The following is a 14357-nucleotide window of genomic DNA, read 5'->3' as shown; positions in this document are numbered from 1 at the left end:
AAAACACCTATAAGCAACTACAAAATAGCTACAGTTAATATGATACTTCATGGCTATGAGCTGAATACTCTTCCCCTAAAACTGGGAGCAAAGCAACAGTGTCCTCTTTCACCCTCCTAATCAACATCGTACTGGAAGTTCTAATCAGTGTAAAAAGACAAGAAAATCAAATAAATGTTATACATATTTAGAAGGAAGAAATAAAACTCTCTTTGTTTTCAGATAACATGTGTAGAAAATTCCAAAAAATAAGAATCAATAAATAAATACTCCTGAATCTAAAACTGAGTCTATATCAAGGTTGCAGGACACAAGTTTAATATACAAAAGTCAATTGCTCTCCAGTGTGTGAACAATGAACAACTGGAATTTGAAATTAAATATATATATATATATGTCATTTCCAGTAGCACTAGGAAAAAATGAAGTAATGACACATAAGTCTGAAAAAAATGTTTAAGTTGTATATGCAGAGAACTATAAAACTCTAGAAACAAATAAAAATAATCTAAATAAATGAGGAGATAGTCCATGTCATGGGTTAGAAGACTTTAAAAAAAACCACATCAAACTGACCTATAGATCCAATCCCATCCCAATCAAAATCCCCAAAAGCCATTTTGTAGATGTTGACAATATGATTTTAAACTTTATATAGAAAGACAAGAAGACCAAGAACAGACAATGCAATACTGAAGAATGGGAACGGCTTGGAGGACTCACATTACCCAATTTGAAGACTTATTATAAAGTTACAGTAATCATGAGAGCATGGTATTGGCAAAATAATAAACACATAGATCAATGGCACAGAATAGAGACCTCAGAAATATATTCACACAAATATAGTCAACTGATCTTTGACAAAAGATTAAAGGCAATTCAGTGAAGAAGGGATAGTGTTTTTAACAAATGGTGCTGGAATAACTGGTCATCCATTTGCAAAATAATAATAATAAAAAATCTATCCACAGACACACCTTTCACAAAAATTAAACCAAAGTTGATTATAGACTTGAACATATAAAACTATAAAGCTTAAAAAAAATACCCTATAAAACATCTAGAAGGAAATACAGAAGAAAATCTAAGTGATGTTGGGTTTGGTGATAAGTTTTTAGATACAATATCGAAAGCACAATCTATAGAAGAAAAATGTTGATAGATAGGACTTAATTAAAATTAAAAACTGCTCAGCTAAAGATCTGAACAGCACCTTAGCAAAGAAGATATACAGTTGGTAAATAAGCCCACGAAAAGACGCTCTGTATCACTTGTCATTAGGGAATTATTAATTAAAGCAAAAATGTGATACTACTACACACCTATTAGAGTGGCTAGATGAATAAGTTCTGGGGACCTAATGCACAGCATGGTTAAATTAGTTCCCAACACTGTAGTGTATACTTGAAAATTACTGAGAGAGCACATATTAAATATCCTCACCACAAAAATAAAATGGTAACTATGTGAGGTAATGGATTCATTAACTAAGCTAACTGTGGTAGTCATTTCACAATTAAATGTATCGAATCATCGTGTTGTACACATTAAACTTACACAATGATATATGTCAAATATATCTCAATAAATCTGGGGTGGGGTGGGGGGAGAATGGCTAGAACCCAAAAAGCTGACAATACCAACAATAGCTGGTAATGTTATAGCCACTTTTGAAGTCAGTGTCTTACAAAACTAAACACAATCTTATCATATGATCCAGCAATTGTGTTCCTAGGTATTTACCAAATTACATTTGAAAACTTATGTCTAACACAAAACATGGGCATATGAAGGTTTATAGCAGCTTTATTCATACTTGTCAAAATAACCAGAACTAATCAGAATGTTCAACAGGTGACTGGATAAACAAACCTTAGCTATCAAACCATGAAAATACAGGGATGAGTCTCAAATGCATATTGGTACCTGAAAGGATCAATATCCTTCTAATCCTATATGCTTCCCAATGATAGGAATGTTTACAAAAGGCAAAACTATAGACAGTGGTTTCCATGGTTGAGTATGTGAAGCACAGGAGATTCTTCAGGGAAGTGAAACTATACTGTATGATATCATAATAGTGGATATGTAACCCATGAATTCATCAGAATCCATGGAAATTTACAGCACAGAGTAAACCTTAATGCATCCAAATTAAAAAATCATTTAGGAGGGCAAAGAATCTCAGGAAAGAATACACGTTACACATGCGTGAAACAGCTTCACTGAAGGGGGAGGAAGGTGGTGATTTCGGAACTTCGGAAATGAGCAGGGTCTGTAAGACTTAAGGCAAAAGAAACTGTACATACTCACTGCACTGCAGTTGACAAAGTTTTCCCCCATGAAGATCTGGGTTAAGAATCCTGATGCCACTATACATGGGCACCGGAGCTGAACAATTAAGTAAACAGACAGCAGATGGTGGGCGTCAGGTTTCTCACTGTTGGAGTGGGAGTTTACAGATACACAGGGGGGACGTTAGAATGATTTCAGATCATTTCCAACTACTGAAGTTTAAGCCTTGATTTCTCTCTGTGCAAAATTAACTGTCTTTTGACGTGGGAAGACAGCGTATTACATGGCATACAAACCTGGAAAGAAATATACAAAATACTGTGATGTTCAACCCAAAAGTTATTTGCAAATATTTGATAGGAATTTGTTACATATACTCTTTATTTAAAAACTTCAATTTAAACCGACATTATTATTATATTTAAAGGAGAGCAGTATGTGTTTATAGAAAGCAATTATCAAGGAATGGAATTAAATGTGAATAAGAGACCCTTCTAATGGAAGGCAAAAGTTGGGGAAGAAAACATTGCATGAGGTAAAAGCAACTGAAAAAATTCGCTGCTTTTCTGAAGCAGCCCCACAGAGTTAATTCCTCTATGGTGCTGAAGGCTTCTGCTTTGAAATTCATTTTATTGACCTAAAGCTTAAACTGCAGGGTGACTCAAGGATAATTGACAGGAGGGAGAGAACATCATGCTAGCGTTGTCACGTATGCCCTCACTCATCCCCTTGTTAAAAGATGCATTATGCAAATGTGTCCTCTGCTGAATTCTGTTAGCATTTTTTGGTCCCTGGTACAGTATTGCCCATGTTTGTCAAGGATGGGGAGTAAAACCCACCCTTTCAAGTGGTGCAGGGATTATGTCCCCACACTTTAATTTCTGTGTGAAATTCAAGCCCTAAAAGGTTTCAAAACCTAAGGATAGTTTTACTTTGTACCTGATTTTTGCATATGATGTGGGTTTAGAAAAATTAAAGCATATCTAGGAGCAGGAAACAGATGTAATTCGACTCTGAAACATGTTTCTTTAGTGAAGTTCTTTTCCAAAGTTACCTTGTAGCTACAAAATCAATCTCCATCACACTAGCAAGGAAATAATCAATTATTCATCCAGTTATATATGTGAATTAAAACATAAAACTCGCAGATAGAGCTTTTTCTGCCAAGTTGGATCCCGTGGAGGCTGCTGGGAACAGGACTTCTATGAGGACAAATATGTCTAGAAGGCTGTGGTCCAAGGCCATGTTTGCTGGCAACAGGCGGGGTCTCTGGATCCAGAGGGAGCACACAGCTCTTCTTAAAACTGAAGGAGATTATGCTTGAGATGAAACCGAATGCTATCTGGGCAAGAGATGTGCTTATGTGCACAAAGCAAAGGACAACACAGTGACTCCTGGTGGCAAGCCGGACAAACCCAGAGTCATCTGGGGAAAGGCAATTTGTGCGCATGGAAACAGTGGCATGCTGTACCCCTTAAGGATTTAAACTTACTGGAAACTAAATTTAAAAAATGGATTTGTATGCCCAGCCGGGCGTGGCTCAGCGGTTGAGCGTCTACCTAGGATCCAGGAGATCAGGGTTCGATTCCCGGTCAGGGTACATGCCTGGGTTGTGGGCTGCAGCCAATGACTCTCTCATCATCGTTGTTTCTCTCTCTCTCTCTCTGAAATCAATAAAGATATATTTTTTAAAAATGGATTTGTAAAAATAAATAAATAAAGCTCACAAATACAGATATATGTGAAGAGTTGAAAATAGCAACAGTATGTTAAGTTATATATTAATCAGAATTCAGATTATTCTTCAATTAAAAACCGTGGAAATTACAGGGGAAGCAGTGGTCTTGCATCTATGATGTAGTAGCTAAAGTGTCTCTCCATGAAACAAATCATTCCTACAAACAGTTCTTACAAAGCCTAAAAGAAAGCATCACTGCTGGAAGGAATAAAAATAGTAGGCTTTTATGAAAAACAAATACAAATGATATATAAATTATAAATATCTATGGTTTACCTTTGAGCTGATGGTTATCCACGCTTTAATATCAGCCTTTACTAATGGGAGCCCCTGAGAAACTGATTCTCTGTTTTAAGGCCATAGAACCCAATTAATACAGAAGGACACAATAAAAACAAATTAGAAAAAAAATGCACTATGTCCTTGGGTTTTGGAGAGAAAAGGCTAGCTTTCGGTTCTTTATTTGTGGTGTGTTTTCCTAGCATTGAAGGAAAAATAGAATCCTGTTCTATAGTCTTAAAATCTCCCATATTTGCTTTTTTAGTATCAATGTATTTAAAGAGAAGTAACTTGAGTAAGATAAAGCTGATGGCCTTGATCTCAGTCGACTTGTAACCAGTGTTTGCCAGAACCCAGAGCTATCCTGCAAACCTCTTTTCCTTTAAATCTGAGCATGCCCCATGGAAAACAGCTAGCTATTAATGAATCAGAACTGTGCCATTCTAGGACATACACAATTTTGGGAGAGATCTGACAATTAAAATCCTGAAAAAAACCCTTTTATCAGCTTCACTTATATTTGAATAGTTATTTGATATGCTTTTACACAGTAAAAGAGTAATTAAATCTCTACCTTCACTTTATAAAAATGGGGATTTGACTAAATGTAGGTACATGTTCAGTGTCAGGACAGTCATGCAAGGAGGGTACAGCTTATTAACCAGAGGTAATCGATGCGGAGTAAAGCCATTGTGCCCTTCCTGGGCACGCTTCTCCCCTCTCCCATCATAGCTCAGTTCATCAGCACGCAGCTGGAAAATGCCAGCACGGAGCATGCCAAGGCAGACAAAGAAACGACTCAAGGGAGATTTAAACTTCATGACTGTACATATTCCCATAAAGTTTAAAGAACGCAACTACTCATAGCAGGGCACTCCCCCCCCCCCCCCCCCCCCCCAGTTTTCTTTCAGCGAAACAATCCACAGTACCCTAGTGGCTAGAATGATGACAAAACGGATTTGAAAATATCTGCAGAATGGTACTGGTGTATTTGGTTAAGAATAGCGGGAATTCCTTTCATCTTCCCCGACCCACTGCTTGTTCCTGATACAAGGTGGCCCAGTGAGGCTGCGACTGTAACGGGCTGGAGAGCCTGGGCCGCAGGCTTGTATCCACATTTTGTAATCACAGTTGCTTCTCTGCAGTGAAAGGAAAGCACACAATGGTGGTGGCCATTATCAGAATATTGAAATTTAAAGAACCAGTTTTGCTTTACCTCGGTATTTTGAGAAAAAGTATTTAAAAAAAAATTACCACTAGCAATAACAGTTATCATGTATTGAGTGCTACCATGTGCCAGGCTGCGTGCTATGGTCTTTAGGTACATTATTACTCTAACGCTTACAACACTCTCAGAGGAATGTATTGTGATAGGCAACGTACAGATGAGGAAACAGGCTCACAGAAGCAAACATTCTTTGTCACATGTTCTACAGTTAAAGTGGAGGGTCTTTTTTTAAAAAAAATATTTTTTTAATTGATTTTAGAGAGAGGAAGGGAGAGGGAGAGAGAGAAACATCCATCATGAGAGAGTCATTGACCGGCTGCCTCCCGCACGCCCTCTGCTGGGGACGGAGCCCGCAACCCGGGCATGTGCCCTGAGCGGAAATTGAACTGTGACCTCCTGGATCCTAGGTCGATGCTCAACCACTGAGCCATGCCGGCTGGACGAGAAGTGGAAGAATCTTAATAAATCCCAGATGTGTGTATCTCATCTAATGTTCTTCACTTTACATATTAAAATAGTTGCCTAAATTCTTTGCATTTTCCCAAGTATATGGACATCTGTGCAGTAGTGGAAAATGCATTTGTTCTAGCTTGGTCAAGTTAAAACATTCAAGTCTTGACAACTAAATTACTATATCTTGATATAGCAACATGATTGATATCCAGAAATACTGATGGAAATGACTGGAAATAACCACCAGCAAAGTTTTTCAATTAACCCTGACTTGTATTCCCCTATTTCACTTCCTTAGAATGACTAGATTTGTTTACTTCCCTGGATTACAAAGAGACAAGATATTTTAATTGGTGGCTAACTCATTTAAATTTAGAAATCAGTATGAATCAATGAGGACTGAGGGCCTTATTGGAGTAACAAGCAAAACATAAGGAAAGAAAACTTGGCTTTAGTTATCCAAGTTCATGAATAGGTTGTTTTGATCAAATTCACCACTGGCTTATGCTCTATTTAGCCAGCACCATTATTAAAGCAGCTATCAATAGTAAACTTGGAAAGCTACAAAACTAGCTCTGAGATATTACAAGTTAATGTGGAGAAATTCATTCATTTATTCTGCAAATATACTTGAGTTCTCAGTTTTAGGTGTTGAGGATACAGTCGAAAACAAAACAGAATAACCCTTATCCTCATAGAGTTTACATTCTGATGAGGGAAGGCATATACAGGGTGGAACAAAAGTAGCTTTACAGTTGTAAGTATGTGAAACAGTGTTTATTTCTGTATTAGTCTTTATTATTTATTGCATTATTTTCCATATGAACAACTATAAACTTACCTTTGCTTTTATACAAACGTGTGTGTGTGTGTGTGTGTGTATGTATATATATATATATATATATATATATATAGAGAGAGAGAGAGAGAGAGAGAGAGAGAGAGAGAGAGAGAGAGAGAGAGAGAGTTAGTTGAGGGTGAGAATAACTTTAGTAGTCTGGTGTTTTAAAAACATGCCTCCAAATTCTTTGAAACATTTCCGTGGAGACAAGGATGTCTATTTCCCATTCCCTTGAATCTGGGCTGGTCTCTGTGACTTGTTTGTAATGAATAGAATTCAATGGAAATAAAGTTGTGTGATTTTTGAGGTGAGGCCATAAAAAGCAATGTGGCTTACAATGGAGTCGCAAGCATTTTCCCAAATGTGTCCTAGGAGGTGGTAGAGCCTATGCCGCCTCTGAGAATCACTGGTCAAAAACCTCTACTAGCTTGAATGTACTGTAGGTAATTTCTTCTTGACTTCAGTTTTCACCCACTTAGAGCAACAATCGGGTGGCCACATGTTCCTATCTATTCATTTTCTCGTAGCTGGCAGTCCTGGGAGTGGAGGGTAAGAACTTAGGTAGAATTGGCTGTGGTTAGTTCTTGGCAGGGGGAAACCTGTGCTCTATATTCTCTTAATTACACTTTGTTCAATATTCAGGGCTTCCCCCACCTGCCCAGTGGTCTTCTCCACTCCCATGGGCTTGAGCTCAGTATCCAGACACAAATGTGTACCTTGAAAGAAGTCAAGTACCAATGGCACTTTCTTCTTTCCACTTACGGCCAGGAAAACAGAAGTTGCTCATTGCATTTCAAGTATGAAAGATTTTAAGACAGGAAATGAGAAACTTATATAAACTTTGGAAGATCTAGGGGAACAAAGATCAGGGAAATGACCATCAAAAATCTCTGTATGAAGCACCCAAGCAGGTGGTTCTTAAGAATTAACTTGGAAATTACTGCAATTCAATTAATCTCTGGAAGATGCCAATGTCTACCTTAATTTGCAGCAGTGAGGTGAATGGTTCTCAGGGGCTCCTGAGAGCAGCTTTGTGAATTCCGTGTTTGTTCACACACCTCCACAAATCCTCCTGGTTTCCCTATTTTGGGCACACTCAACCCTGGAACCAAGCACAGAGAGGGCATTCTGGAAAATTTAGTTCCATTTTCTCCTCTACAATGCACTATAAGTTACAAAGGGGTGGTGATGAAGATGAGTTGACAACAGACAATCCAGCCTACTTGCCTCACAGAGCCTTTGTGGTGTTGAAATGACGCGTATAAAACGATGAAAGCATGCAGCTGGAATAGATGTTAGATATTATTAGTATTAGTATATTAGTAGTTGCATTTGAATGCCTGAGGAAGAAGATTGATATGATCTTTTTTGTTCCGATATCTTCACTTGGAAGTAGAAAAATTTGCCAAAAACTCAGATTCCTTTTCTCCTAGAGTTTTCCTTTTTCTTTTAGCCCAGATTGAGGTTCCTTTCCAGAAGAGGATTATGAAGTACATATATACATGAATTAAATGTAACTATCACAGGAAATTAAAATACCATCATCCAAAACTCTAAGCTGATATATTTCAGGGCTTTGCATACTAATTCAAAGATTGGAAAATCTTTCAAGACTCAAAAAAAAAAAAAGAGGGAGCAGTTCAAGATGATGGCATAGGAAAATCCTGAACTCACCTCTTCCACAAGCACAACAAATCTACAGCTACATATGAAACAACTCCCTCTGAAAAAGACCTGAAACTAGCTCAACAGCTCCTCCACAACAAAGGATCAATGGGCCACATTGATAGATAGGAGAGGCAGAGGTGTGGTTTCATCAAAACCCCACCCCTGCACAGTGACCCACAATTAGGACAAATCTCACAAACATGGAGTTTCTCCCTGAGGAGCAAGGGGTTTGTGCCCCACATCAGGAACCCCAACCCTTGCGACCTGCACAGGGGAGAACAGCCTCTACCAAGTCTGGCTTTAAAATCCAATGGGGCTTACATTCAGGAGAACCACAGGGCTGTAGAAAATGGAAACTGTACTCTTAAAGGGCTCAAATGCAAACTCGCTGGCCCAGGGACCCAGCACAAAAGCAGCAGTTGGAAAAGCACCTCGACCATATGTGAAGGAGATTCACTTGTTAAACCTAAAGAGCCAGAGTTGGAGGCCCTGGTGGATGCCATCTTTGCATTTATGATCAATTTGGCAAACATTTAAAAGTTATATTAAAACCATATATTTTGCTTGTAATGTCTCTTTCCTCGATTACTGATGGAATTGAGCATTTTGGGTAGTACCTATTCACAGTGACTGTAGGTTTGGCCGTGTCGCTTTTTCTGACCAACAGGATAGTAGTAAACTTGGAAAAGCATTTGTGTGTTTCCACTTCAGCTTTTGGGTCCCTGTTGTTGGTTATTTCTCCTGATTTTCCTTCACAATGTCTTATTTGTCTTCTATATGAACTTTTCTATGAGAACATTTTGAGAACTGAATAGAAGTTGTGTCCTTTCAGGGAGGAATCTTTTTTTTTTTTTTCCTGCCAGGTACCTGTGAGCATTACCACCCAGGACAACACTAATATAATTCCTTCGCTTAAGGATATTTGGACAACCCAGAAAGTATAAACAAGGGCCCCAAACACATCTTAGGGGAAATTCTCTCCCCTTCCCCTATCCGGATCCAAGGTTTAGAGGCAGGAAAGTCTTCTTGCTGTCTCCTTCTGTGAGGCATATTTTAAAAATGTGGGGCCCTAAATATATTCCACAACACCCAATCTGATCCCACACAGTTCATGAACCTTCAGCTTTACCTCCTGTTGCCCATATGGCTGCAGTTATAGGGTAAGCATTGGTTTGAGAGCTTGCTTACATCTCTTTTTTTTTTACTTTTGACTTCAAGGATTTCCCTTACTTTTTTGCTGATTCATTCAACACATTTTCAAAAATTAAAAAAATATTTTACCCATATTTGTTGTTATATTGTTCCTAGAGATACTTTTCTGGGTATTTGGTGTGCCGCCTGCCCTATATTTTAGAAAAAGAGTTTCAAAGAGAGCAGACTGAAAGATGTTAACCCCTTCTTTCAAGCTTCTATTTCCTGAGGGAATAATTTCAGATATCCACTGACAATTTCCAAGTTAGTTTTTCCAGTGGCACAAACACAACCACTCTGCTCTCAAAAGGCTTCTGTGCCAGCACCTAGCCTTAGTGAGTATGGAAGCTTCTTTGAGTGAAAACAGCGTTGGTGCATATTAACTACCCAGCTTTGAACAATATCAGTGGTAAAGCTGATGTAATCTTGGGAACTATGTTGGAATCAAAAACTTTTACAATGGAGTCAATAAAATATCTGTGAATTAAATCATCCAATCATGTACATAATAAGAAAGAATCAAATTTATTCTTAAGTGCCTTTTGACAATATCGGAACACTCTCTACAGATCTGGGCGAGAATGCCTGCTTGTCCACACCCTTGGAAACACAGGACTCATATCCTCTTACTGGATAAAACTAATGGGCCTTTGGTGTAAAATGACAAGCTATGGAACTTAGATCTCCAAGAATGGCTCTGGGGTTGTATGAAGCTCTCCGTTAGTAACTGAATAATTTCATAAGTATCTGGCTTTCTGTAGAGTGAGGGGACATCGTACTGTCATCAGTATTTGTACCCTTGCAAGTGTTTTTATTTATTTTTTGTTGAAATAATATTTGAGTCCTGCCAATATGTGAAACAAAATGAGAGGGTGACCAAGAGGCTATTTAAAAGATTGAGTTTAAATCCCAGATTTGCCACTACTAGCTACATGAACAAGGGAAAATGACCTCTCAGGCTCAGAGATCTGAAATGTTTACAAAATTCTCATACCATTAACTTTAAAATAAAATACAATTTAGGAATACAGTGGGACCTCAGTTTTCGAATGTGATCCATTCCAGAGACTGTTCAGGTTCTGAAACGTTGAAAAACTGAGGGATCCACAGCTGACAGCTGGGCCTCAGGATCTTGCCCTCAGTGGGAGCCCCAGGGCATGTTCGACTTTTGAGGCGGGTTTGAAAACCGAAGCATTTCCCTCCGGGTTTAGGGCGTTCGTAACCCGAAATGTTCATCCATGGAGACGTTCGAAAACTGAGGCACCACTGCAGTCCTAAATATTCTTGAACTAGTATATTAACAGATTACTCTACCTTGATATTTTTCTTCATACAGAGAAAATAAAGTTAGCAGAAGGAGAAAGAACATTTTTTCCTTTGAGCCGGAGGATTAATTATAAAAAAACAGGATAGACAAGTATATCCATATTGTTTCAAAGGCCCGTATAAATAAATTTGTACATTACTTATATATATAAGAATTTTTTCTGTTTCTCAACTCCCCTCAACTTTGTCTACTTAGAGTTTTCCCTCAAAGAGTCATTCATGAAGTATTTGTATGCCTTCTAAAGACCATTAACAGCCCAAGTGGTACGATTCTCAGCACCATAAGCTTGGGCAAAGAATGCTATACAAATCTAAATAATGGGGTTCTTTTCCCAATGAGACTCTTTCACTAACCCAACAGCCAGTATTTTCTTAGTTTGCAAACTTTTTGTAACTAAACACAGGTTGTGTGACTGCTTCTATTATTTGCCCAATAAGGGCTTTTGTATGCCCCTCCCTCTTAGGAGCTATGCCAACGTTTGATCACAGCTGTGAGCAATTTGAGTCAAAAAAGAAAATGATTAATTGGGGGAACCAAATCATGGAACATTGGGTGACTGCCAGAAAACTGATAAATAACTTGAATTAATACATGGGAATCATAGCTTTATTTAATGTTTATAATACCCAAGGCATAAAACATGTAAAATATGACATGTTCCATGACTGCAATGATACTTTCCAGCCAAAAAGGGAATTAAGACCTGCCTAAGTAGGCTACACGCAGCATGGCTGGCTGGCTCTTAATGTAGCATGTGCAATGATCTTCTGTGATATAACTCCAGAGAAAATTGGATTTGAACCTTACTTGATGATACATTCTAATTAACCCTTTATTTTTTAAACGAGATATATATTTAAAATCTCACTGAAGCTACCCTTATACAATATCAGAATGAGGTGAACAGTACTAAAAATTCACAAAATTGTTGAGTCATTTGGCAGGTCAAGTCGTTGTTTTACAACTGCAGAGATTAGTCAAAATCTCATTTTGTTGCCCAATATTGGTCCCATGTAATATCAGCAAGTTAAAATGATCTCACTACTTCTCAATTCCACATCTGAATTACATTCTTCACATACTGAATAAATTTTACTGCAATCCAGATGTCAGTTATAGCCCAGAGAAATCTGTTTACCTTTCCATTTCATGTCTTGTAGAAAGTTTAATGCCATTTTCTAAATGTCTGCATAACTCTCACAGAGGTCATACTCTTACGGTCACCTTTGGCTTTGCTCTCCAGTTTATTTTGAATTAGTGCATTGTATAAAGTGTTTTACTATTTAGTGTATTCTGAATAGAATCACTCATTCATTTATGCATTTACCAAATATTTATTGAGGGCCTATTATTTGGTAGGTAATATTATACTTGTGGCACATATGATATATGACATGTATCTTTCTGTTTTTCTCTCCATATTAGAACAGACATTTCATGAAGGAAAATCATTTATTTTGTTCGTTACTGTACCTCGGTGCCTAGAATAATCTGGCACATAATAGATGCTCAAGAAATACGTTTTAAAATAAGTGAATAAATGACCAGGTGAAATACTTCTCATTGGAATTTCTTTCCAGTCCCATGAAATACTCAGATATAGATGGGAATGAGTCCTTAGTACTAAAGTTTTCTTAAATTGTTTGTTAGCTTCTAGGGGATTATTATGAACTGAATGTTTGCATCTCTCCAAAATTCATATGCTGAAGCCCTAACCCCATGTGAGGAGGTGATAAAGGTTAAACAAACTCCTAAGGGTGGGGTCCTAATCTCTCTCTCTGCCATATAAGGAAACAATGAGAAAGCAGCTGTCTACAAGGCAAAGAGAGAGTCCTCACCAGGAACCAAATCGGCTGGCACCTTGATCTTCGACTCCCAGCCTCCACAATTGTGAGAAAATAAATTTCTGTTGTTTAACCACCCAGTTTGTGATATTTTGTTATGGAAGCCCAAGCTTACTAATACAGGGATATTTGCAAAGGATCCTTGGAGTCATGTATGATGACTTCTTCATACTCTTTTCTTCCCCAAGGGCCACAACATTCAGGTATATCTTATTGGATTCAGAAGCAGTGGGCTTTGTACATGTGTGATTTATAAATATTAAAAATATGTCAAGTTTAAGTGGATTAAAGCAATCACCTCTCTATGCTTTTAAATTAAGTATAGGGCTCCATATCATGCTAGTGGGCATCCCTTCTTCACAATAAGGAAATTACCCACGGCTATATAAAATGGTGGCTAAGCATGTGAGCAGTGGAATCAGATTATTTGGTTTGAATTAAGTTCTATTTAACCTGTGGTGTCATCATGGACAAATTACTTATCCTCATTTTCTTCCTTTGTAAATTGAAAAAGTTGTTAATAATAATTACCTATATCCATCAGAACAAACTAGGCTATGCTGCAGTAACAAATAACTCGAAATTGCAATGGTTTAATGTGAAGTTTATCTTTCACTCCTTCTCGATTTCCATTGCAAGGCAGCTAAAAACTGTGTCCTAGTTGTCCTCACTCTAAGATGCAGGCTAATTGAGTAGCACTTTGGGATGATGCTAATTATAGTGGCAGAAAAGAGATCCTGATGAATTGCACACTGGTTCTTGAAGCTTCCACATGGGCATCACACACTTCCCTTATGCTTACTTTTCACTGGCTAAAGCAAGACAGGACCATCCCTAACTCACTGAGGCAAAGAAGAGCAATTCTACCAATGCCCAGAAGAAAAAGAAATATTTTTGCTCAGTTCTAATGAAATTCCAGTTATCTCATAGGGTTTTTGTGAAAATCAATTAAGAAAAAGCACGCAAAGCATGAGGTACAATTCCTGATACAAAAACCAGTGTACTAAACGCCAGTTAATGTTATCATCCAGTATTGAATTACACACGAAGTACTCCTACTGGGAAAAATGACAAACGATTTTTAGCCTTGCAAAGAAACTCTGACCACAGCAGATATAAGAGACTGCAGATGGGGGTTAACAAAAAAGCCTCCTTCATTTCTCTAGCTACCTTTATGATTCCACAGAAGAGTCCTCAAATGCCTGGATGCAGCAAATGTGTTCACTGTCCTCCCCTCAAATTGATTTCTTGGAGAACACAATATAGAAGGACTACGACAGAGAGGCATTATGTTGTTATCTGATTTTGATAAGATGTCTTGTCTTTCTTATTTTAAGTCCAAGGTTGTGTTTGTTTGCAGCTACATGGATTAATGCTTCTTTGTTGGGCTATATTAATATATATATGAAGGCCCCTTAAACCATAACTCTTCTACATTAATATTATTTATAAATCTTGGCTTGTCCATGAATTTTATTCCTGTGAGTTTT

Source organism: Miniopterus schreibersii (genome assembly GCF_964146895.1).
Source record: "Miniopterus schreibersii genome assembly, chromosome: X".
In the NCBI taxonomy this organism is placed as follows: Eukaryota; Metazoa; Chordata; class Mammalia; order Chiroptera; family Miniopteridae; genus Miniopterus; species Miniopterus schreibersii.
This window is presented reverse-complemented; position numbering follows the sequence as displayed.